Raw genomic sequence first — 27,190 nt, 5'->3', positions numbered from 1 at the left:
CACAAGTTAGAAAAAATATGTCGTGTAAATTTCTGCAAGAAAAGTTTCTGGAATTTATTTTAACAAAAACGAAGGGTTTGTAACAAAATATGTTATTAAAATCTTTTTAGTACTTTTTTTTCTAGAGTGTTGTATCAAAACAATGTTACGGAATACTTTATCTATTTTTAGTTTATCAGAAAAGTTAGAAATAATATATGGTGTAATTTTTCTGCAAGAAAAGTTTTTTGGAACTTCGTTTAACAAAAGAGTTAGTAACATAACGTTAGTAAAATACTTTAGTGCAAAATTTATCTGTATGGTTTGTAACAATAAAAAATCTGCATTTTTGTTTATCCGAAGAAACAATATGTAGTGTAATTTTCTGCAAGAAAAGTTTTCTGGAACTTAGTTTAATAAAAGAGTTAGTAACATAATGTTAGTAAAACACTTTTTAGTGCAAAAGTTAATGTTTGATGTTGTAACAATAAACGTTCTGTATTCTAGTTTATCAGTAACGTTAGAAACAATATGTGGTGTAATTATCTGCAAGAAAAGTTTCTGGAACTTCGTTTAACAAAACAGTTAGTAATATAATGATAGTAAATAAAAAAATTAGTGCAAAATTTATCTGTATAGTTTATAACAATAAAAATTCTGCATTTTAGTTTATCCGAAGAAACAACATGTAGTGTAATTTTCTGCAAGAAAAGTATTCTGGAACTTCGTTTAACAAAAGAGTTAGTAACATAATGTTAGTAAAACAGTTTTTAGTGCAAAATTTAATGTTTAATATTGTAACAATAAACATTCTGCATTCTAGTTTATCAGTAACGTTAGAAACAATATGTGGTGTAATTGTCTGCAAGAAAAGTTTCTGGAACTTCGTTTAACAAAACAGTTAGTAACATAATGTTAGTAAAAAAAATAGTGCAAAGTTTATCTGTAAAGGGTGAAAATATTTTCTAGTTTATCTAACATATTCTATTCTTAATTCAAAAGCACGAAGAAAATAGATGAACACTTTCAATACTTAAGCACACTTCTCAACTAAAATCGTATCAGGCTGTCTGTGAATATCATAAGAAACCCTTAAAACAGTTATGAAATGTTAATTCCATAATTTTATGGGTGTCAAAATTAACTATACCTATTATTATTATTATTACATACACAAGGCATCCAGATCTCTCATTCACACTATATCCTATATTTTATTCATGCTAATAGTTGCCGCCACTTGTGCTGCTGTTTGCCTTCTACCTGACGCTGTAAAACAATTTCACTAAACTATAGTGTTCCAGGAGGTATCCCTTATTGAAAGTTGAATGTTTCAATTTGTATATAAAAGGTAATCCTAATAAAAACAAACACATTATTAATGTCGTTACCTACACTGGTTAGATTATACCAATGTTGCCCTAACGTTCATTATACATATCTCCTTTACTAATCTATTTTTTATACATATAGTCGCTATTGAACTCTCAGTGGAAAATAATTGTGGGTTTTCATTGTTAAAAGCAATATCCTTCAGTCAAGCAATCAACTTCAATAATAAGCTCCTCCGTGCCTAAGCGGTAAGCATACAAAAACCCGGATTCGATTCCCGGTGGGCTCATGTAGTTCAGATTCCACGTTAATCAGTAGGTCCACGTCTCATATAGCCTCGCTGTTAAAAGGGACGCTAAACTGAAATTCAATTCAACTTCGACAATATAACACAATTTATTATTTTCGATCCATTGGCTTGAACTTACTGTATTAATTATACAGATACATAAAAAATCTAATTCAATACTCAAAATTTTATCCGCTAACTGTGCTATGTTACGATTGCAAACATTATTCACCTACAATACATTTATTTCCTTATAAAATGTTTGGTACCAAAACTTCGTAAGCAGTAAATAGTACTGTCCATAAACTAAGTCACTTCTGCAACGAAATGCTTTCGTTTATTTCGAGTATATTTCTAGTACAAAATATTGTGCCAATAGTTCTCCCATGTCCTCCTACATTCTCGTTCCACCAGATTATAAATGTGTACTTTATTAATTTCTCTCATTTATCCGAAAATGGTCTCTGGTGCAGATGTACTTGGTTCAATCCCAGCGCACCAAGTGAGCTTTGTGGTAAACAAACACTGTGTGCATAGCGTTTTTCGCGGTTCTCCTGGTTCCTCTCACTTTCTCCATTCCACTATTTCATTCATTTCTCATCATCGTCGTCTCCTTTATTTTAGCCGGTATTTTCGTTAAACGTAAAACTTCAAACACTTCATTTCACTTTCGAAATACAAACACGCACATATCTTTACGTCAAACATTAATGCACAATCAGTAAGAGAAAAGCGGGTTTTCATTCTTCATAATGTGTCTTATTAACTATTTGTGCATTTATGTACAGTTAATTAATGAAATATATTTTAATCAAAATATCCCAACTACTCCAGCTCATATATAACATACATTTCCTAACGGGTAAATATAAATATAAAAATCCTTTGTGTCAGAGTTCTGAAGGTCAAGTACACACACCCATACACATACAGACAGGAAGAGGGAGAGAGAGAGAGAGAAAGAAAGAGAGAGTGAAAAACAGAAATAAAACCCTTGCTGCCTGTTACAAAAACCTAATCAGCTGTTCGTGCTATTGTACCTGTATAATCGTTTTCTTGGTAGATATAACTAATCGACTATGGTGGGACAAAGACAGCAATTCATATAAATTACATTCTACAGATAATTCAAAGATGTAAGTTTCCCCTTAGACAATACGAAACTAAAAATTAATTAACATAAACCCCCGGCGACCTTAGTCAGTTGCGCCGAAGAAAAAAAATCATTTTTTTCAACATTTTTTTCCGTTCCGTCTTTCCGCGTGCTAATCGCTAAACCATTCATTCATGTTTTTTTTCGAAGCAAGTTAAGAGAATTACTATGCTGTGTCGCATGCAGGTAATACAATTAAATATTAAATTAATTTATTACTAATTCTTTATACATACCCCATGTACTTAAATGTTGTCATTACACGCAACAAAATTATTCTGAACTTATGTAAAAGTAGAAATATGATAATCCCTACCAAACAATTACAAAAGATCACTAATTATTTTTCTTACATACATATCAACTTCTTATATGAATATAAGAGAGTACGAAGCAGTTAAACCGACCAGGATTGACCTTGGAAGTTAATGGTCTTCAAAGAAGAAAGAATGATTCCTGCTGTCCTGAAAGGGTGAGTATGGAGTTGAGTAATTGTCCTTCAGCCGTATGTTAATATTAATGGCAAAAGGTTAGTAATTAGCATACTACCACAAGTTTAATTCAAATAAAAGGTACATTATGGGTACTTATGAACTTCAACTACAGTTCGGCTACATACGTGAAAAGGTAAATTGCATACAAGTTGCAAATGAAAGTGTAAGTATTTTGGAGGTTACATATGTTCAAAGGGCAATACAGTAAGTACAAATAGTATAAACACTAGTTACAGGTAATGAGTATAAGTACAAAAACTATGTAGTTTCATCGTTACATACGCGAAGTAATGCGACTACAGTCCGGTACAGTATAATTACATGTTATTAATTGTACCTAAAATACCGGTAAAAAATCCTAATAATTCAAGTTCAATTACAATTGAACCTTTTTACTTCAAATTATTACTTCAGTGAGAGTAATTAGAGTAATTACAATATTCATTACTTCAATGACAGTATGTACATAGATTATCAGTATTTTCAAGGTCAAAAAAGGACTATGAACGCATATTATTCTACTATGTTGCCGCTATAGATTTTGGGCTTCCTAAGTAACTGTTCCTTTTCCAAGCTCCCTCTATATATAACATTTTTGGTCGAAGTTGTGACAATGTGCAAATGGGGCAAACTGCAGGCTAGTGGTATTATGATAGTGAACGCATGTAAGCTGACGATAGTTCATCAATTATAGTAAAACACTTTGAAGTGCTAGGTCAGAGGGAACACTTTCATCTTTATCCCTGGAGTCGTAATTACTTACGATCGAATATGGCGCCGTCTATGTAGTACCCACGTGAAGTATTACTTCAAATCTTGTCTGTACATAGCTTCCAAGTACGGTGCAATCCTAAATTGAAGCAATTGTTTTTAAATTACAATTTGGAGCACCTGTAGCAAACTTTTAAAAAGGAAAATACATCTCAGAGTGAAGGTTAAATCAAACGAATAATTTTATACGTATTTGTTAAGTGTCTATTTCTTACCTCAGGCTATCCAAAACATTAAAACATTATTTCACATACTTTTGGAAGTTTGATGCTAAGTATCTCAATAGCTGTCACTCAAATTTAGTACGCTCAATAACGATGTAGTTTGCCTGTATACATTTCAAACTATGATCGTTACCTAAAATGATATTAAAGGACACAATAAAATTATTTAAGATGCAAATAGAAGCTTCAGAATCATGAGTATTACTGAGCAAAGGAAGAAAAGTACAATGTTAGGGCACCTTAAGTTGCGTTAAGAGCTTGCCAGTTCATGCACAGTTATCGTACGGTGGTTCATATTTCCTTCTTCGACTTAAAATTCAAGAAGACTCTCTGTATTCGTCTTCATGTCAAACGTTTATATGTTAAGTATTTGTAAATAATAATGCACAAAACCGACACATACTAGACTGGCGCCCTCTAGACTTTGGCGTTCTAATCCCAACTCCGCTATTGGCATGCCTCCCATTATGGTAGTTTTTTTTAAAAGTGTAGATTTTGTGTAGTTTATTATTTTTGCACGGAATCCATAAATTATTAAGGGAAAAATATATGTGTTCCTTCTCCTCAGTATCCTCACATATAATGCACTTATGCATATCTTAAAGCACGGTTATAAATAATATCAGCCCTTTAGTCCTATACAACTCTGTCATACTAACCTACATTCACTCATTAATTCCCTACCTTTCCATTAGGTTAGGAACAAAATTATCTTTTGTAAACATAGGTAGCGAAAACGTAAGGACCCTATCAAGATAAATATGAGAGGCACTAGGAGACGATTTTTTTCGTTACATAAACAACGTGTAGCTTGGAATGTCTTTGTGGTCTTCTATCTAGTACATAACTGACTCTGAAATTCACTGTAATTCAAATATCCATACGGAAAAATAATTTGATATTATCTATAGAACATCAGTATTGCCAAATTAAACATATATTTTCTCTTAACATATTGATTTGTTGAATACAATAACCCGCCACTGTGCCTCTTGTGAAACTTTAAACTGGATTGACAATACCGATCTTGATATAGTATATTTTCTTTAACATCCCGAGATTATGCTGTGAAGCTAAAAAAAAATGGTGACGGTAATGAATGTAATGATGGAATAAACAAAACAAAAGGAAACCTAAATAACAAACGTACATTATATTTAACAACAACGAAGTCCTTCATTTGAGCCGGAATTGAACAAAGCCAAATATACAGCATAGGTGAAAGCTGTACTACTGAACAACCATGGCACGATGGTACTCTTAAATTTGTCAAATAATTTTTTGTAATGAATTATCAATTGTAATTAAAATCAGCTTTTTTAAATGTATTATTTTGGAAATTAGAGGGGCATTTAACTATAAATGTTGTGCACTTTGGTCCATATTTACCCTAAGATCCCTACTAGAAACTCATTACACATCAAGAGCCATTTTTTTTTTTTCAAAATATTGATTCTCAATACCTTCAATTTTTATTTATGCGAAATAATGCATAGTGGCGCTAAACGCGAGATAATTTAACGGCAGGAGGAGATACAAAGAATCTAAGCAAGGCAAGTTATAAAAACAAAAACAGCACCCATCTCGGTGGAAGACGGGTAGATGTGCGCGAGAGCGTACAGGTGCATTAGCGAAGGTAAATGTAACTCGCAAACGAACGCAAGCGCAAAAGAATAAGCACTAACTGTGCTGTATAGTTACAAGCAATTTTATACCAATGAACTCTATATGGTTCTTCACAGATAGAGCGTTCACCTCTGGTGCTTGGGGTCCCCGGTTCGATCCCAGGCTCCGCCAAGTGAACTTTGTGGTGGACAAACACCGTGTACCGGGTTTTCTCGGGATTCTTCCACTTCCTCCCACTCCCTTCATTCCACCATTTCATTCATTACTCATCATCACCGTCTCCTTTAGTCTAACCGGTATAACCATGAGACGTAAAACTGAAAGATTTAATTTCATTTCTTTTCACATGATTATGCTGCATTGGCAACAGGAGAAGGTGATTAGAATTAATGAATTACTGGAAGGAATTAAGTGCATTTAGAATTGCGAGAAAATCCACTCAGATTGTTTCTCCACAATAAAGCCTAATTAGTCCAAATTGGAATCGATCCAGAAACCTAAGATTAACGCATTATCTCTCAGCTAGTGCGGTCCTAGATAACTGAAAGAAACTTAGGTTGGTGCAGGAAGGACATCGGATTAAAAGATCATAATGTTTGTTTGGAAGAAATGTGAAAAAGGAAGACAATATATATCAAATGAAATTTATAGACATTTGGGGTATGCACATTAATCTTTTCAAAGCCTGTGGTCCACAAATAATTGGAACTTAATTAAAACAATTATAGAAATCTTAAATCTGAATACTATTTAATTTTATAAAAGAATCTGCTAAAATATCTAGTGGAAATTGACGGTAATAACAGTATATATAACTAATAACCACACACTTACAGAAAAAAAGTAATAATATGTAGTAATTATTTCGTAAATGCAAATATTGCAATAAAAATCAGAATGATCAACCAACAATCCTACTATAATGAAAATTATTTAGTCATTACATAGAAAGCAGATAATCTCCAACTAACTTGCTCCAAGAATTTTACTAGATCCTAATGACAAAATATATGAACGGATCATAGGAAAAGACGTGTATAGTGTAAAAGTCACCATGGCTTATGGCCGGGACCTATTTTCGCCTAGGCCAAGAAAGTCCACTAACGTACAATTCAATAGTGACGTTAGGACAACATTCATTCCTTATTACGTCACTGATCTTGAGAAATTGTACTCTGTACAGGTTATGGTCGAACTAAGCTTTTGTTATTACTGAATATTAATGAGATTCCTCTGTTTAATTGCTGAATATCCTTAAATGTACTAAAGAAAATTCTACAATCGGCAGTACTTTCGAAGCTAGGATAACCAAATTTACATTCAAGTAAATTACGTTGTGTAAGCGGCACATAAGAGAGGTAGTAGTGAGGTAGATATAGCTATATAATTCATCGTAAGAGGATTACAGACACATCGTAGTTTTTTTTTTTTCTATGTGGAGATTAGAAAGACGGTCACTACTTGGTACAACGCCTAAAATACACATTTATGGTAAATCTGCATGTGGTCAGATTTTTATACTTAATTTACGACTCTCTTCAGACACGTACAGAAATGCAATGTATATGCAAATATACAATGAAAGTAAGTGAAATACAAACGATTATTCCAATATTTGTGGTTCAATTTTACGAAAATATTTAATCATGACCTACTGGCAAATGTGTAACCTATGTCAGTAGAGACGAAAAGAAATTAGAGGGACAGGAAGTCGAATAAAGAGATTCAAGCGCTATTCGCTAACACTGTATAGCTGAAAAACAATATAAATGATACACTAACAACAGAGTACCAATATGTTGCACAAGTACTACAGAAATATTAACATACCTGCTCTGCTCTTACATTTTTAATTTGACATTTATGCTCACTCCACTTGGGCACTTTTCAGTGGAATTACACCTTTTTCAGATATCGATTATTGTTACTAGAATTTGAGGAATGGATTTCAGTTTAGCGTCTCTTTCGGAATCAATGACATATGAGAAATGGCTGTAGAGCGTAACGTTTGATGGGACAAATAAGCTCCTGTCGGGAATCGATCTCAGGTCTCCAGCGCCAAAACACAAAGTGATCGTCTCAAAGTGTAGTAATTGTGAACTCGATGTTACTAGTGTCACGATAATTGTCGTATTTTTTCGGTACATACTTCCTCTAATGTAGTATTTTAGTGTGGTGATGACGTAACATTTTTAATGGTGATAAATTAATATTTCGTCTACACGATAAGTGTATACATTAATACATTTTGTAAACTAATGCTCTTCTTTTCTAAAGTACTACACACAGCAAGTACTACATATGACTAAGTGTATAGCGTACACGTCTTTTGAGTGAGATCCCAGGTTTCATTCCCAGCTGAAATTTATGTGGTTCCGGTCCTTTGTTAAGCTGTAATTTCAAGTTTCATACAGCTACAGTACTAAAACAGACGCTGCGCCCAAATCATAATTTTATTTCTGCACATGTACATTTCCAAAAATTGGCATTGAGATTTATAGCCTGCACCAAGTGCAACAGAATCTTTCTCGACCTTACACTCAACTATCCTCTCATGTGCTGTTCGTGTGTCTCTTTTGTTAAGGCGGGGCCGCGGTGGCTCAGTGGTAGAGCGTTCACCTCTGGTGCTTGGGGTCCCGGGTTCGATCCCAGCCCCCGCCAAGTGAACTTTGTGGTGGACAAACACCGTGTGCGTGGGTTTTGTCGGGGTTCTCCCGTTTCCTCCCACTTTCTTCATTTCATCGTTTCACTCATCTCTCATCATCACCGTCTCCTTTAGTCTAACCGGCATAACCGTGGGACGTAAAACTCAAAGATTTCATTTTTCATTTCTTTTGTTAAGGCCCCTGCACTTCCCAGTCGTTATGAAATATTTTTTTTTCTTACAAGCATTGTTACGAAATATAAATCCAAGGTTGGAATTGGCCAATTTAAAGCTTTAGAATATGTAAAAAAACATCTGCAGCTCATATGTGCATTCAAAATGTAGAAGTATTTCTTTTCTTTTTTTTTTTTTACAAATTTAATTGTAGTTCCTTTAATGTTAAAGCTTGTTCGGTGTAATTCTGTCGTCGAGGTCGTGACGTACGCAGCTGTGCTATGTGGTCATTAGGAGGTAATATTGCATTTAGTTCGCACCAGGTAGGACGAAGGAGAAGGAACACAACGTGTTGTATAACATTTGCAATGCCTGCTTTGCGTAGAAAAAATTTAAAAGAGTAATTCCCAATTTTCGTTACCCTCTCTTCAAATCCATTTCCATTCTGCTGAAATGTTCACACAGGACCGGCATGTGTTTTTCGTGTCATCTATCTGAATTACAGAATCCGCATTAAAATCTCAAATCTACATAATAAAATTAATATAATAATAATATTAATAATAATAATAATAATAATAATAATAATAATAATAATAATAATAATAATAATAATAATAATAATAATAATAATAATAATAATAATAGTAATAATAATATAAATTGGAACTTATATACACTGGTATATTATTTATAACAAACTGAAGTTAAAATCCAGTCCGTCAAATTCTGAAATAAAATCTTGCTTTAAACGGTTCCCTAAGATCTTTTATAGTGTTAATACCCTGAGGTAAAACCAAATAGTTATATATATATAAAGGTAGACGCACAAGATTTTGACAGGTTAAGGACCTTTTCCAAAATCAATTGCATATTGTGGCCATAATATTGGTCGGTGTTGGCCCATTTTTTCCTCGAAATGTACAGTCTCTACTAATACTGAAAGTCACTTCAAGGCTCAAATGCTAATGTTACATTTTTTTTATGAAACTGGAGCTCGCCAATGGAACCAGACTTCGACACACTTCACCTGGTTTCGACAGTTGCGGTACCTGAATTCGACACCTTCAATTATATCCATGTAAAACATTAAGTCGGCCTTATTAGTAGTAGTAACCTCTTCTCAGCTTCAAATGTGCAGAAATTATCAGATGGGCAAAAGAACACAACTTGAATTCAACATTCAAAAACAAATTGAATGTTGAATTAGATGTCGCAGTAATAGATCGTTGTCATAGGGTGGGAACTCCCCGTAGAAGAAATGCTGCTACAGTGGTGAAAGAAGGTCATCGACCTCTCATAGTGAAGTTTATCTCCTATCGCTACAGGGACCTTGTATGGAAAAGCAAGAAAAAACTAAAGGGTTCGAAAATACTTGTAACGGAGTCCCTCACCAAGAATAGACAGAAACTGCTTAGGTGTGCGAAGGAAAAGTTTAGGATACGGAATTGTTGGACTTCCGATGGACGAATTGTAATTTTATGTGGACGGCAGAAATACACAGTTAGCAATGCAGATGAACTTTCCATGATTCAGATGGGAGAGGAACAAACTGAAACAGTGTGGAGTGCATATGTCTTAGTAGACTTTAAGCACAAAGTTTGAGCTAAGCCTTTTTCATTAAAAAAAATATTTTTAAAAAATCTAGAGACGATGGTAGTGAGGAGGACAGGGTGTAGTATAAATTGCGTACAATGGAGTGGGAAGATGGATGTACTATGTGTCAATGTTTGTTTGTGTCTTTGTCAATGTGTGTTCTTTGGGTGTTTATATATATTCTTTTATGCGAGTTTCTTGATACCGCAATGTTTTTACCCATTAGTGTGCTAGGTTCTCAGTGTGAATTAGATATAGTACTAACATTATTATTATCAAGTGTTATTCGCAAAGTTTATAATAGCCTCGTAAGAGTTTATGTGCTTACGCCTAACGTGAAGTTTGAACTGTTACTGATGATAACTTATAAAGTCCGCAATGTCCCGAGATTGGTAAGTGTTGATGTTGATGTTCTTTTTACTCATGTAATCTCTATCTCTCCCTCTCTCTCTCTCTCTTTCTTTCTTTCTTTTTTACATCGTGATTTCTAAGTAGTATGGTACATGGTGATATTGATATTGAGTTAGAAACACTATTCCCCGAATGGCTGTCAAGGTTGGGTGATGTCACGGTGAATGACCTAGAAGAATCTCCCTCGCGAGACAATGGCTGTACCGTAAACCCACCCGCTCTGAGCCTCTCTCTCCAGCTGCAGGGGGTGGTTGGTAAACATCCACAAGCTATGCACATTTGTCACCTCAATGCACAGTCTCTTTTGAAAAAAATAGACGAATTCAAAGCTACTTTTAGCTCCTTAAACATGCATGCCATCTTAATATCGGAAAGCTGGATGAAACTATCATTGAGTAACACTTTGATCGAACTTCCAAACTATCAACTTTTGAGAGTCGATCGCACGGGGAAGGGGGCGGGAGGAGTATGTGCGTATCTACGAAACGACCTAAAAGTGAAAGTGGTGAGTCAATCGCCTAATATTTATACATGCGCGAGTGAATTCCTTATATTAGAGGTGAATTTAAACCACAAGAAGGTGCTTTTAGCAGTGGTGTATAGACCACCTAAAGCAAAATTTGACAACTTTCTAAACGAGATATCTAAATACATTCCTGTATACCAACATATCACGGTTTTTGGGGATACGAATTATGACTTACTTTCGATGAAAGATGAGTGTAAAAAGTACAAAGAATCCCTTCTCTCACTCAACCTTTCACTGTGTGCGTTGAAGGCAACGCACCATACAATCAATAGTGAAAGCCTCCTAGATCATATTATAACTGCAAACCCTTCTAGAATTGTCAGTCATGGGCAATTTCCTGCCCCCGGCTTTTCACGTCATGATTTAATATACGCTAGCTATTCACTAAAAGTTCCTAAATATAGACTTAAAATCTCCACTTTTAGAAATTTAAAACACATAAATGATGAAGCATTAGAAAGGGACGAGCGCTAATACATTGGAATGACATTCTAATTATACCTTCCACTGAAGGCAAGCTAGAATTATTTAATAGCTTTATTCACACTCTCCTCTATAAGCATGCACCTAAAAAAACCAAAAGATTTAAAAAACCTGCTAACCCATGGATCACACCAGACATTTTGCAGCTCATGAAAGAACGGGACTTGGCATATCAGAAATTTAAATGGTCCAGGAAAATTAATCCTAGTGATTCTGCCAATACTTTTGAAGAATATAGAATCCTCAGAAATAAATGTACACAAAAAGTTCGAACTGCTAAAATTAGATTTGCGGCTGATCTATGCACTCAAAGTAATAACCTCAAATATCTTTGGAATAAGTTGCGCATGTTCGGTATAGGAAACCGTCAGACTGACGTACAATCTATACACATTCCGCTTAACGAACTAAACGATCACTTTGCTCAGGTCCCTACTATAGACGATGTTACAAAAGAATTTACTATGAAAAACATACGCGAAAACCCAAGCATCCACGAAAAATTTAAATTTAGAACGGTTTCTGTCCTAGAAATAGAGATAGCTCTGAAAAAAATTACATCCAATTCAATAGGGGCGGATGACATCCCACTACAATTCCTTAAAAAGATCAAGAGATATATTCTGTTCCCTTTAATGGACATATGTAATTCCTCTCTACTTTCGGGTTGTTTTCCTAGCCAGTGGAAATTTTCTCTCATTCATCCCCTCAAGAAAATAGCACAACCACTAACGGCGAACGATCTCTTATGTCCATATCAATCTGGCTTTAAAAAAGGACACTCCACACATACGGCTCTTATAAAAATTACAGATGACATTAGAGAAAGCATAGATAAGAAACAACTCACAATACTGTTACTTTTAGATTTCACTAAAGCATTCCAGTCGGTCGATCACGAAATTCTTCTAACAAAACTTAAGTCACTCTTTCATTTCACAGATACGTCGGTTAAATGGTTTCGTTCGTACATTCAGAATAGATATCAGCGTGTTTCTGTTCTGGACAATCAAAGTTCATGGACAACTGTGCACTGTGGAGTTAGTCAAGGAACGGTCTTAGCACCGATTCTGTTCTCTATGTACATAAATGACTTGTCTCAACAAATTCGCCACCTTAAATATCACTTATATGCAGATGATGTTCAAGTATATACTTCGACAGCTCTTGGAGACATAAACGACACTATCTCACTCATAAATTTAGACCTTGAGCGCATAAGTGCCTGGGCCCAATCTAATAATCTATATCTAAATCCCAATAAATCTAAATGTATCATAATAGGTTCGAGAAATATCCTCTCCAGACTGCAGAGCACCGCACTTCCTAAAATTACATTAAATGGCAGACATATAGCTTTTGATGAAAAAGTGAAAAATCTGGGCCTCATATTTGATCAGAATCTTCTATGGGCGGATCATATAAATCATGTATGCAAAAAGGCGTTTGGTGTACTGCACTCTCTATACCGTTTGAAAAATACGTTGCCTTATCCAATTAATGCATCTATAGTACAAAGCCTTGTACTATCACATGTTGATTATTGCATTGGAGCTTATGGCAACGTAAATAAAGAAGCGCTAAGAAAGTTACAGAGGGTTCAGAATGCATGCGTTCGGTATGCGTTCGGTATGTTTTTAATCTTAAACGTTCAGATCACTTGACGCCATTTTTTAATGAATTGGGCTGGCTAGATATCCAAGCTCGCTACATATATCAATCAATGACAATTTTATTTAAAGTTTTGACATTTGGTGTGCCTATATATCTTCACAATAAACTACAGTATGTTAGAGATAGCCACAATCGTGATACTCGCTCTAGCAGATCAACACTGCTGTCGATACCTCTCATAATACGAATCAAATGGCTAATTCATTCACAATCTCTGGTATTAGAGAATGTAACAGACTTCCACCAGATGTAAGGAATTCACCTTCAATTGCGACATTCAAAAGAAATTTGTTGCAATATCTGATAGCCTTAGCCAATGTACACCAATCTCGGGAATGATGTTCTTTTTTCCATAAAGCTGAGCAGTAACAACCAATTGTAAACAGAAACTTGAGGTATGTATCTATAATACTAGGTTAGTGCGGAGGTATGGGGGAGGGGGGAATGTAAGGTAGTATACTTTTAAGAATACATATATCGTTCTGTGTATGCTGTGTGTATAGTTTTCTTGTTTTTATGATAAATAGTATGAGGATATGGGGGAGGGGGTATGTAAGGGAGCAGATTCGTGTGTAGGGGTATATGTGTGTGTAGGTATATATGCATTAATGTAGTAATTGTATTTTTTATGATTTGACATCAATTGTATTATGTATATATTGTATACATTTGAGTTGGTTGAGTGCAAGAAAAGGCAAACATAGCCTTAACTCTGCCGTTAAATAAATAAATAAATAAAATAAATAAATAAATTTTCTGGACTGACTAAATACTTCGATGATCCTCAATTCGACATGCTGGAATCTGATTTCGACATTCCATATCGAACTGAGGTTACAACTATCGGAGAATTATGCAACAAATGGCTTTATGAAAGACTTTGAACATACTCGTACGTTTAGATGTTCAGTTAAAAATATATTTGCACTACTGAACATAAATTCGACAACCTTGTAAACAAAGGTTGCAAATAAAGGCTCGTTACAAATAAAGGCTTGTGTTTTCGGCAACCCTCGTTCATGTTACATTACAAACTTTGCCCTCACAGAAGAACACAAACCGCACTGATTGAAACTCTAAAGTACCACTATTTGCTTGAAGCAAACCTAACTTTTATAAAAGTCTTACGAAAATAATCTGGTGTCTTATGATTTTCGTAAGATTATGTTTCTTTCTGGAAGAGTGTATCACATACACAACAATGTACTTCTTTTCTCCATGCGTATGACTTATCTACTGTAACCGCACTTTTGACACGAGAAAAGACACTCCCATAATGTTGCCACTTCTATTCACGATTGCAGGGATGACATCGACACTTTTTATATATATTGGTAATATGCGTCAAAACTGATGTACCCAGGAACAATTTTGTGCTGATCTCTATTGTTTGCAATAACCACAAAATCGCTAGTACTTTTGAAATTGTTTCTTAGGCTGAGTTGCATTTGCGGGTGTAAATATGATTTATGAGAACTTCCACTTCCCTACGTCTGTTATAAGAACAGCATTGATTAACGCTAACCAACTTGTGCTAGGTGCCAAATTAAAGCGAAAATATTATCTAAGGGAATCAATGTATTTTTAAAGCAAGAGTGTCTGCAAAGGGGATAATACCCATAAACGACACATATCCAACAGTGGAAATGAACATCCTAGACAATCCTGTTGCACATGCATTCACTCGTATGTAGAGACGAATTTAAGTTTGATGAGGCTACACGATATTGAATACTATTTCCTTCAATGTACTGGATGTATAATAAGCACATATTATTGCCAGCTGTGAACTAGTCCATTCAGAATGTAGGCACCATCTATACAGATATGAACTCACTGTTGCTATTTTAGGGAGGAAAATAGCAGAAGGTGGTTTCATTATTTGCATTTTATAAGTTTTTAATCTTACAGTATATTTTGGAATTGTATCTAAATGTTTCCCTTCCTTTATTATTTGTCGTCTTTCAAGAAATGTGGCATAACTCATAGCATATTCAGCTTATACACACATGTTCAACAAATCACAAATAACCACATTTTATGTAAACCTAACTTTGGAAACCTAATTAAGAAATAATACAAACTAACTAACTCTATGGCCTATTGAACCCGGAGGTTCAATGATGCTTAAACAAAAACTCTCCACAGACTTCTATCCTTAGGTAGCTGCATTCAGTTTGTATTTTGTATTCCAATCTCTGCGAGATCCATCTTAATATTGTCCTTCCATCTGCGCCTAGGTCTTCCTAATGGTCGCTTTCCGATTGGTCTTCCAATCAAGACTTTGAAGCGTTTCTACTTGCTTCCATTAAGGCTATATGATCTGTCGACCTAAGCCTACTAGACTTGACAACGCTAACAATGTTGGGTGAACTATATAAATTATGTAGTTCCTCGTTTTGAAGTTTCCGCCATTCCCCATTTCCCTTCTTCTTGGGTCCGAATATTCGACTCAGGATCTTGTTATCAAACACTTTCAGTCTATGTTCTTTCCTCAGAGTAAGTTCCATGTTTGGCAGCCATACAGAACAACAGGCATGATTATCATTTTATATATTTTAAGCTCGACATAATTCGCGACGACAAGAGATTTTGAACCGAATAGTACCACGAATTCCCTGCTTTTAGTTGACATTTAATTTCTCCGAGAATATGATTTTCGTATGTTAATATTGATCCTAACAGAAACAATACAAGTAATTTAATTCTGAATTTGGAATGTGGAATTAAAAAACTACACAATAAGAGAAAAAAAAGTTCTTATCGACTTATATGGAAAAGTGCATAGTTTCAGAGCCAATTCTGATCAATATCGGGAAAAAGCTAACTTTTAGCATGTCCTCTTTCGAATTCAAGAAACTGTGAATGGTGGTAGTTATCAGCTTAGAAGGAGTCACGCCCAAGCAATACAAAAATGCATATTGCAAAAATGTTCAATTGGTGTACATAGTATTCCCTGAAATATGTAATTCAAAGAAATGCCATCAACCGAACGTCCAGACATGTTCTAACATTATGCTTTGTCCAGAGTAGGCAAACGAAAAGCTATGACAGCAATGAACACGGAATCCTTGACAGGATATTGGAATTATTAAGGACCGTCAGCAGCATGGTCTCTTGTATTCGAGAACAGGCGTGCTGCAATGTTTTCATTCAAGCTTGTAAGTGCAAAAGTCGCGGAATATATCTTGACGAACTACATGCCATCACATGCTATTCCGAAAACAAAGGACCTTATAGCAGCCAGTTCCTAAAAGTTCCGACTTCCCTTCGAAGCATTGGGTGTCCGTTGTTAACACGGATTAAATCTTATCTACTCTGGATACACCTTGTAATCAAGGCATATCTGAAAAACAATGGTTGACAGCATATCTGAAAATAGTACCCTGTATAGAATACCTTGCAAACCCATTGCATATTAACGTGTTATGCTTGACTTCCCTTACGATGAAAAGGACCACCGTGAATGGTTTCCCAAATTCGAAATAGGGAATATGGAAATTTACCTTTTTCGCAATTTTGGACAGGAACAGCTCTGAAACAACGCAGTTTTCCCAAAGGTCCATATGAACTTCTTTCTCTTATTGCGATGTAAGGAATCACCTGTTACAGTTTAACGGTATAGTTCGTTAACACCCTGTATATATAGGTGCTTGCGTTTTTGTAAATAAATAATCTGGAAGATTATTTCTCACTTGCAACAAAAAATTATTTGAAGCGTGCAATTTGGATGGCCAAAAATGTATGTGCCACAGAAAATAGCTTTTTGAAAGGTATGTGACAAATGAAAGAATTTATCATTCCCTCAAGAATTTATCATTCGAGCGTGTATGCAACAAAATTATCTGAAAAGTATTATTATAAAAGATAGATGTCTCTCTAATGTCGGTAATGAGAGAAAGTAGGTAAAATTCCTGTTAAATTGTACGTTCTATTTCTTATTGCTGGCAATGATTTGGTGCAAAAATTAATTAATTAAAATTCAAAACAAAATTGTCTAACAATGCATTTTTAGGACAATGTTTACAAACGTTGATTTAATCCAACCATCGTCTGCACAATATTCTTTCAAACCTCTTCATTCTGTGTCTTCTTGCATGTCATGTCCAGGATTTTTCTTTGACAGTCTCCTCAACTCTCAAACACAGTTGAGGGTTTGAGGAGTTTTTTCTTCGTGAGTTTCTTTCTCTCTCACGTTCTATGTGAATTTTTCTTCGTGTCGTGTGTCAACTTGCCTCTTATGTAACAACCAGGTCGGACAATCTATTTTACAGTTTGTATATTAACATTTACATTTGCCTGTATACATAAATTTATCTTTCAGCGAACATACATGACAGTTTGTAATATAATGTTAAGTGGGATTTGAGTACAAGATACTCGAATTTGTTCCATGATATCTCCCTAGTGGCTGGTTCATATACCACATTTTCCAAATATCTCTGCAGATAAGATCTGGTGAATTAAATCTGGGGATTGTATGGGCCAAAGTATTGGTCCGTTTTACCCAATCTATTTTCCAGTCTATCGCATGTGCAAATAACCCACAATTCTTTGCGCAGAGTGAGGTATGCTCCATCCAATTGAACCCACATGCTCAGTTTTGGCTATAGGTGAAACTCCTCAAGTAACAACGGCAATTGATGTCTGATGAATTCCAGAAAAATATCAGCCGAATTTCCACTGAAAAAATTACAAATTAGATTTATTCTGCTTTTCACCAATCGTTTCATCTCTGTTTACAAATCTCCAACAGTTTTCCATTAGTCGTACTGTGTATTTGATTAAATACGGGCATGATGTATTTGCGTCTAATTTGAAAGCGGTGACGAATATGAGCCACTTTTGCCACAGAGCTCTTTAGTCTTCTTTAGCTGTATGGATCGAGATATTAGTCTTCTCGTGTATATATTTAAAGTTATGTATATATGGAAATAAATGGATATTATCTTGGGGTATATTTTGAAGTCCCTGGTTAATAACCATTTCAATTATCCAGTATGAAATATGACATCCCAATTAGACAAAATAAATAGTAAATTATTTAGATTTAAGCTTTGTGTTACGCTTGAAAAATAACGAACTTGTTTGATTTATACTCCTTGCAGATAGTTTTATAATTACCCATATTTAGGCATGACTAAAATTAGTTTGCGATTAGGAAGAAAATTGTTAATCATTTAGTTTAATTACAGGATGTTCAAATGTTGGGTAAAATACTGTGTAGTTTCATCCGATTTATCATTTAGCTCTCGTGCTAGCTGCTGTGTAGTTATTTTAAACTATTGTGTGTTTTTCTCCAATACGGCTCCAAATTGTTTTAAACAAAAAATTCAGAAATCTAAAAATTTTAACGGTATTTTGGATAGTGCAGCTAAATTGATTCACATTTCCACATAGTAATAGTATTGAGAAATATTAAAGAAGGAACACTTTTAGTGATATTTTAAAAAATATTGAATCGCAATTTTTGTTTTCTTTAAAATTAAAATAAGTATAAACATCTGAAAGAAAACTTAGTGTTTGAATGCTTAGTATGTTTGACTTTCACAATTATTTTCTGAAATTAATTCTTAAACATTTTTTTTAACAAGCTGTAGTATGACTGGATTATAGAAAAACATACATTTATTAACAGAAGAAATAGAAATAAATGTTTCCATATTTTTGAATTACAGGAAATCAAAGGATATGTAACAACAGAGAAGAACTTGAATGTTTGAAACGTGTTGAAGGTATGCTTATTTTCGATTTAATAATGTGTGATTAGTTGTTACAGTGTTCTAAATTTGTAACTAGACATAATTTCTTCCATCTGAGTATGTGATATTACATAAATTGCAGCTTTAATTCATGTTTCATTATATGGTACTTCTAAATTAATATATTGCATTTAATATACAACACAGAGTCCAATTATATCTGCTTAACTGTACGTGCTATGAATGCAGCACGAACAAAAATAGGAAAATTATCAGATGTTAGATTCGAGATGTGAAATTTTGCTGTTATGGTATACGTGATCTAAAAACAGCATTTGAATAGGTGTATATGGGATTCATCGTAGTCACAATAATAATGAATTTTACGCCAATATCAATGAACGGTATTTCGATCCTGAAATGAAATGAGTCGAGTTTTGGAGAATGATTTTAATGCTTATAATTTATGTTTATTCATGTCGAAAGAATTGTGGGAAACAACGTATCATGACTAGGCATTGACAGACAAACATGAAGAAAATGAAATCTTATAATTACATATATTTCTGTAATACACGTCCTGTAGAATAGATATACTTCAATACGGCCGAGGTGGCTCACTGGTAGATAATTCACCTCTGGTGTATGGGATCAATGGTCCGATCCCAGCTCGCGACAAGTGAACTTTGTGGTGCGTGGGGTATCTTAGGGGTTCTCCCGTTTCCTCTCACTTTCTTCATTCCACTATTTTGTTCATTTCGCAATATCACCGTCTCCTTCAGCATACAAGGAATAAACGTGTAACGAAAAAATTCAAAGATTATTTTTCATTTTACTTTTTACATTCTTCAATATACAGAATATATTACAAACGTACAGCGACAAACATTAGAAAGTGTCGGTTGGATATATAAGAATTGATAGCTTTATCCAGTAATGGATAGTTTCACTGTATATCTGATAGTTGGAGAAGACAACATGTCAGCAAATATATGTGCGATAATATCACACGCAAAGATATTCCTCCACTTAGAGAGAAAAGTATTGCTATCAGAGAGCATCACTTAGAGAAACAACCATGAGAGAAATCTGAAGTAATTCCATTCAAGTTGATTTTAATAAGAGAGGAATGAATGCAAAGAAAACTAAAACAATAATACGCATCATGCAGAGACCGAAAAGTACGGAAAGGTAAACAAAATGAGAAAAGAAGGAAAGAGGGGAAGGAAAAAACAAAAGACATGGGGATACATTAAATTTTAACTCTTAAGGATAAACAGTCTCCGTCTTTCCCCTACCTCTGAATTGTCTTGTTTTTCTCCCTTCATAGGATAAACCTCTTTTAGTATCAAACGCGAACACCATTCGTAGTGTTTAATTCCTTGAAAAAATGTAGCTCAGTCTAGGCTGAGACTCGAACATTATATATATATATATATATATATATATATATATATATATATATATATATATATATATATATATATATATATATATAGAGAGAGAGAGAGAGAGAGAGAGAGAGAGAGAGAGAGAGAGATGCACCAGAGGTGTACTCTCAAACACTTTTTTAACTTCCTGACTTATTCTGTATTTCAATCACATTTCAGTACTACTAGAATCAACAGGGACATGAACAGAGAAACATCAAGGAAAGATGTTTCCCATGCAGAGGGACTCGAAAACCTCACGATCGCCAGTCTAGCACCTCAGGCTGGTAACCTACACCCACCGGCTTCCACTGGGCCACTGCTGCCCATAGCTTTTTAACAATTTGTAGTGATATTCATTATCTTCACCATCACAATCAGTTACCGTGTCAAGGTCATTACACATTATATGTATTTTATTTATTTTCTAAAACATGTATGCGATACAGCTAAAAGATGTATATTTTTTTTAAAAAAAAGTTTATTATTCTCAAGAAACAAAATGTGAATATTCTATTTGGGTTTAGAACTATCCCTACTACACTTTTAATTGAAAACTAATAGTTTATGTTCATTATTTTTGTCCATTTTCAACAAATTACTTGCAGAAACAATTCGGAGTAAATATTTTATTTTATTAATTTTATTCAAGTTTAGCCATATGATAATTACCATTTCAAACGTGTAAAAGTTCCCCTTCCGTCTTAGGATAATGATCAGAAATGAAGTTTCCTCTTTCTGGATAGTTCTTTATAATTGTAATACTTTATTTAAAGGACGTAATAAAGGATTATTCAAATCAACTAGAACGAACACGATAATACTAAGCAGCATTATAGAAAAAAATATTACTCTTTAAGAAATTGATAGAATCAAGCTTTCCTTAAAAAGTAAAATTAGTGTATGAGATTCGAACTGAGGATCGTGGATAAAAACTAAAGACTTCAGTAGCGCGCGCTAGCCACGCTGGGCACGTTAAGGTTCGCTCTCTTAGGAGATGCATATTAGAAAATTACTACCACAAACTGATGGATCGCTTGACATATTTTGTGTTTTATTTTTTTATTTGATTTTACGTATAAAATGTGCAACTATATACCTACCTATTATTATTTGAGCTGTTCAATAAGTAACAAACAACATGAATGATTTACGTTGTATTTCTAATAGAGGATCAGTTCCCTCTTTCTCTCTGTAAATTTCGCCGCGCGTTTGCCACGCTTACGAAAAAAGATCAGAATTTGGCGAGACCTCTCTTGTTAATTATAACTTTTTATTTCTTATTTTTATTGTTTGAAAATATTGGTTTCCTTTTTCTCCATATTTCAAAGAAGACTTTTTAATTTTCTATCATAAGAAAGAGAGTTATTTCTTTTAACGTAATTTTGAAAAACATGCAACAGATTTCTGGAGAGAAGTGTAGTTTCTTTTTATATTTATAATGCGTTCCTAGACCCAGACAAAACGACTTTTCTAAATTTTATTGTCTCTGTGAACAAATCACCTAATACAATGCACTTTTGATTCGGTCTTACCTCTTAGCTGTAAACTTCACACATCTCAATTCGTTCTCTTTGCCTTTTCTACTTGTGCTCAAGAAATGAAAATGCTTCTACGTGCACAGTAATCGTTTCGTGGACTACAAGTTCTTCAGAATACCTTGCTATCGAAAACTCTACGAGGGAGGATGGCCAAAGCAGAAACACACGCACGTTACACTGACCTCGTTACATGGATCTGTGTGCGAATTTACACAACTAACTCGCTCTTTCAATTTTAGACGTGATTTCACCAGTAAGTTATTAGTAGCTTTAACGTTACATGTAACGCTGATAAAGCATTAAAGGAGTGACACAAATTACAAATAGTGATCGAGCTTACAACTCTAGTCACAAGAACGATTCTATTCAAGGTATCACCTCACCTCCCTGCTTAGAAAAAGCTGGGTTCCATTCCCGGCAGGAGCTCATGTGGTTCGCATTCCACGTTAATTATTATATCCTGTCTTACATAACCTTGATGCTGAAAAGGACGTTAAACTAAAGATCAACTAAACCTATCTAGAAGAATAACGAAACAAAATTCATTAATGCTACCAAGTAAGACAAATTTATACCTCATATCTTCTCGTAAAATGATATTTCTATCGGTCCATCCATAAATGTAATATTATTACGTTGATTTGTAAAACGGAAAGGAATCTGACAAAGTATATGTCTTCTGTTCCTATCAATAGGGTCGACTATGTGTCATTTTCTTTCTTGCTTTTGTCATAATAATAATAATAATAATAATAATAATAATAATAATAATAATAATAATAATAATAATAATAATAATAATAAATGGACACTGATTTCCTCAAAAACGTAGGACTTTAAGGGCTACAATGTAGAGCTCTGCCGACAACAGCACACTGAACATTCTATATAGAAAGACCGAAAAGCATTATTCACTAACTCTGAAGTGCAAGAAATGATCATATTTCTTCGCGATAATGTGAATACAAAAGTGACATGCTGTGTTTCAATAGAATTTCCTTTTCTCGGATGACTGGATAATGTTTTAAAAAACTTCTATTGGTGTAAAGGAAAAAAACATATGTCTTCAGGGGAAATCGATCTGATAACCCCGTGGACTTGAGTCCACGATGTAGCCGTTTACACCATCAAGACTAACTTGCAAGGAAAGCGCTACATTGAATTTTTGGCGAAAGAGTCCAAGCACTTTAAATGGCGTTGTATTTCCTTGTCTCCTCGTTTTTATTGCGTTCCATTTGTATTGTTAGTACAAAGCACGAAAAGGAAATACATTTTTCGCCACTATGCCCAGGAAAACTGTTTTAACTGATCAGCAAAAAGGAAGCTACAGACGAAATGATATACGGTAATGTGTAGTATTTTATTTTCATAGCAGCAAGAGGCAAGATACTACTCCTCAGAAAACATGCGTTTATTTGTTTGACAGACAATACATTATTAACCATTCGGTATGTCCATAGTTATTGAAATATAAACTTTGGGGCAAAGTCATCACATAGCTGGGGTTACTTTGCACAACATAAAAAATAGTGAATTCGGCATACGAACATAACGTTTCTGTGCAAAAATTACCCTTCAGTATTTGGACATTTTACTTTCTCACAAAACTGCATGCAGTATACAAATATTGATATTAGAATAATGCTAGTGGTATCAACACTTAACTTGATTATGGGTATTTCTATGTATTTTCTGTTACCAGCACGGGAACCGCATTCTAATAGTTTAGCATTTGTCCCAAGAATATGCGAACTCAGGAACATAATAAAATCGCTGTGAACTGATTTGCCTTGGTTATACCTTGTGTCCAAGAATATCATCCCAACTGTAATTAGTGGAAGATTTTCGGGATTTTGCATTTTCACCCCGAAACCCACCCAACTTTCATGACTAATTATTTTTAAAACTAATGTTAGTCATTATTCCGTGTAACGTGGGTTCCTGTCACCACGGCATGGCGCGTCCTCAGGTTGCGGATCGAGGAGAAGGCCTCTAGATATAGAGGTTAGCTGCGAATATACTGAATAAGCAGTCGCGGACAGACGACTAGGAGTGGTCCTCCAGCTTGGGGGTTTGGGTAAGGCTAACACCCTCATCCTGTAAAAAAAGGTACTTGTTCAGAAACATTCACAAAAGCCTCGGACAAGGACTGATAACTTGGCACGACATCAGCAAAAGAAAATGGACATGAGATTTGGAACATGGAATATTAGAAGTCTTTATAGGGCAGGCGCGTTAAAATCTGTAACGAGTGAGTTAGAGAAATACAGGATGGACTTAGTAGGAGTTCAGGAAGTTAGGTGGGAAGGAAATGGATCTGAGAATTCCGGAAATTTTACGTTCTTTTACGGGGAAGGAAATAAAAATCACCAGTTAGGAACAGGGTTTTTCGTTCACAAACGAATATTACCAGCAATTAAACGGGTTGAATTTGTTACTGACCGACTTTCTTTTATTACTCTTAAGGGACGGTGGTGTGATATTATTGTTTTAAATGTACATGCTCCAACTGAAGATAAGGGTGACGATATAAAAGATAGTTTTTACGAAGAAGTGGAACGGATATTTGACCAACTCCCGCGATACCATATGAAGATTCTATTAGGGGATTTCAATGCGAAGGTAGGACGAGAGGATATTTTCAAACCGATTATAGGGAACGAAAGTTTGCATAAGGAAAGTAATGATAACGGTGTGAGACTCGTGAACTTTGCAACATCCAAAAACCTAATCGTGAAGAGTACAAAATTCCCACATCGCGACGTTCATAAATACACTTGGACATCACCAGACGGAAAAACACATAATCAAATTGATCACGTTTTAGTAGATAGAAGAAGACAATCTAGCATAATTGACGTCCGGTCGTTTAGAGGGGCTGATTGTGACACTGATCACTACCTGGTAGTAGCGATAATACGGGAGAGATTATCGTTGAATAAAGGTAATATTCAATGTCCGAAAACGGATAGATTTAATTTAAAGAAATTAGAAGAGAGCCAGGTAAGAGAGGAATACCAGATTGAAGTTTCGAATAGATTCTCGGCCTTAGAAGACTCGGAGTGCACTAGTGTTGAGGATACTTGGATTGAAATTAGAGATAGCATTAAAAGTTCAGCAATGGAAAAATTGGGACACGCGGAAATACACAGGAACAAACCATGGTTCGACCAAGAATGCATTAAACTAGCAGAGAAGAGAAAACAGGCAAACTTACGGTGGCTACAAAATCCGAATGAAATAACTACACAAAATTTCGCAGATATCAGGCGGGAAACTTCCAAAACTTTTAGAACAAAGAAACGCGATTTTTTGAAAGCTAAAATTAAGGAACTTGAAGATAATAGTAAAAAAAAATATTCGGGACATGTATAAGGGGATCAACGAATTTAAGAAAGGCTATCAACCTCGTGCTTATATATTAAAGAAATCTGACGGAACAGTTCTCACTGATACGGATAGCATCTTAAATAGATGGAAAGATTTCTTTGACGATTTGCTGAACACGCAGCCAAAAACTAATGTGCGTGGAGAAAAGGAGATACACACCGCAGAACCGTATGTTCCAGAACCCAATCGAATAGAAGTGGAAGCCGCTATAAAGAAATTAAAGAAACACAAATCTCCGGGTGTAGATGAAATTCCGGCTGAGTTAATTTTAGCTGGAGGCGAAAAATTGTGGAACAAGATACACAAACTCATCCTCCTTATCTGGAACAAGGAAGAATTGCCACAAGAGTGAAAAGAATCAATCATTGTTCCAATTCACAAGAAAGGCGACAAAACTGACTGTAATAATTATCGAGGCATTTCTCTTCTGTCAACATCCTATAAAATACTTTCAAATATTCTGTTAGCAAGATTGACCCCATACGCAGATGAAATTATTGGAGATTATCAGTGCGGATTTAGACGAAATCGATCAACTATCGACCAAATATTTACCATTCGCCAAATACTCGAAAAGAAGTGGGAATACAATACCCCGGTACATCAACTATTTATTGATTTTAGAAAGGCTTACGACTCGGTTAGGAGAGAAACATTATACAACGTTCTTACAGAACTTGGAATACCGAGAAAGCTAATTAGATTAATTAAGATATGTTTAAATGAATCCCAAAGTAAAGTCCGGGTAGGAAAATTTTTGTCCACGAGCTTCCACGTCGAAAATGGCCTGAAACAAGGAGATGCGTTGTCGCCATTATTTTTTAACTTTGTGCTGGAATACGCCATAAGGAAAATCAAAGATAGCAACCAGGGCCTAGAGTTGAACGGCATTCACCAGGTTATGGCATATGCTGATGATGTAAATTTAATAGGGGAGGATAGGAGAACAGTAGAAATAAATGCAGAGATCTTATTAAAAGCTTGCAGGGACATGGGTTTAGAAGTAAATGCAGAGAAAACTAAATACGTGGAAGTGCGTCGGGACCATAATACGGCAAATTGTGGAGGCGTTAAAATATTAAATAACGCTTTTGATAAAGTGGATACTTTCAAATATTTAGGATCAATATTAACAGACGAAAATCATATTCACGAAGAAATTAAATGTCGACTAAAAGCAGGGAATTCATGTTACTACTCGGTTCAAAATCTCTTGTCGTCGCGAATTCTGTCGAGGAATTTGAAGCTTAAAATATATAAAACGATAATCATGCCTGTTGTTCTGTATGGTTGCGAAACATGGTCGCTTACTCTGAGGGAAGAACATAGACTGAAAGTATTTGAGAACAGGATCCTGAGAAGAATATTCGGACCCAAGAGGAACGAGAATGGGGAATGGCGGAAGCTTCATAACGAGGAACTACATAGTTTATACGGTTTACCCAACATTGTTAGAGTCGTCAAGTCTAGGAGGCTTAGGTGGGCAGGTCATGTAGCTAGAATGGAAGAAAGTAGAATTGCTTTCAAAGTCTTGACTGGTGGACCCATATGAAAACGACCATTAGGAAGACCTAGGCGCAGATGGGAGGATAATATTAAGATGGATCTCGCAGAAATAGGAATACAAAGTAGAAACTGGATACAATTAGCTAAAGATAGAAGTCAGTGGAGAGCTTTTGTGAACGCGGCACTGAACCTCCGGGTTCCATAGGCCATAGAGTTAGTTAGTTAGTTTTAGTTTAATGTTA

Source organism: Thermobia domestica, chromosome 3, assembly GCF_964235325.1.
Source record: "Thermobia domestica chromosome 3, izTheDome1.hap1.1, whole genome shotgun sequence".
In the NCBI taxonomy this organism is placed as follows: domain Eukaryota; kingdom Metazoa; phylum Arthropoda; class Insecta; order Zygentoma; family Lepismatidae; genus Thermobia; species Thermobia domestica.
The sequence above is the reverse complement of the archived record's forward strand: the minus strand, read 5'-3'. Positions refer to the sequence as shown.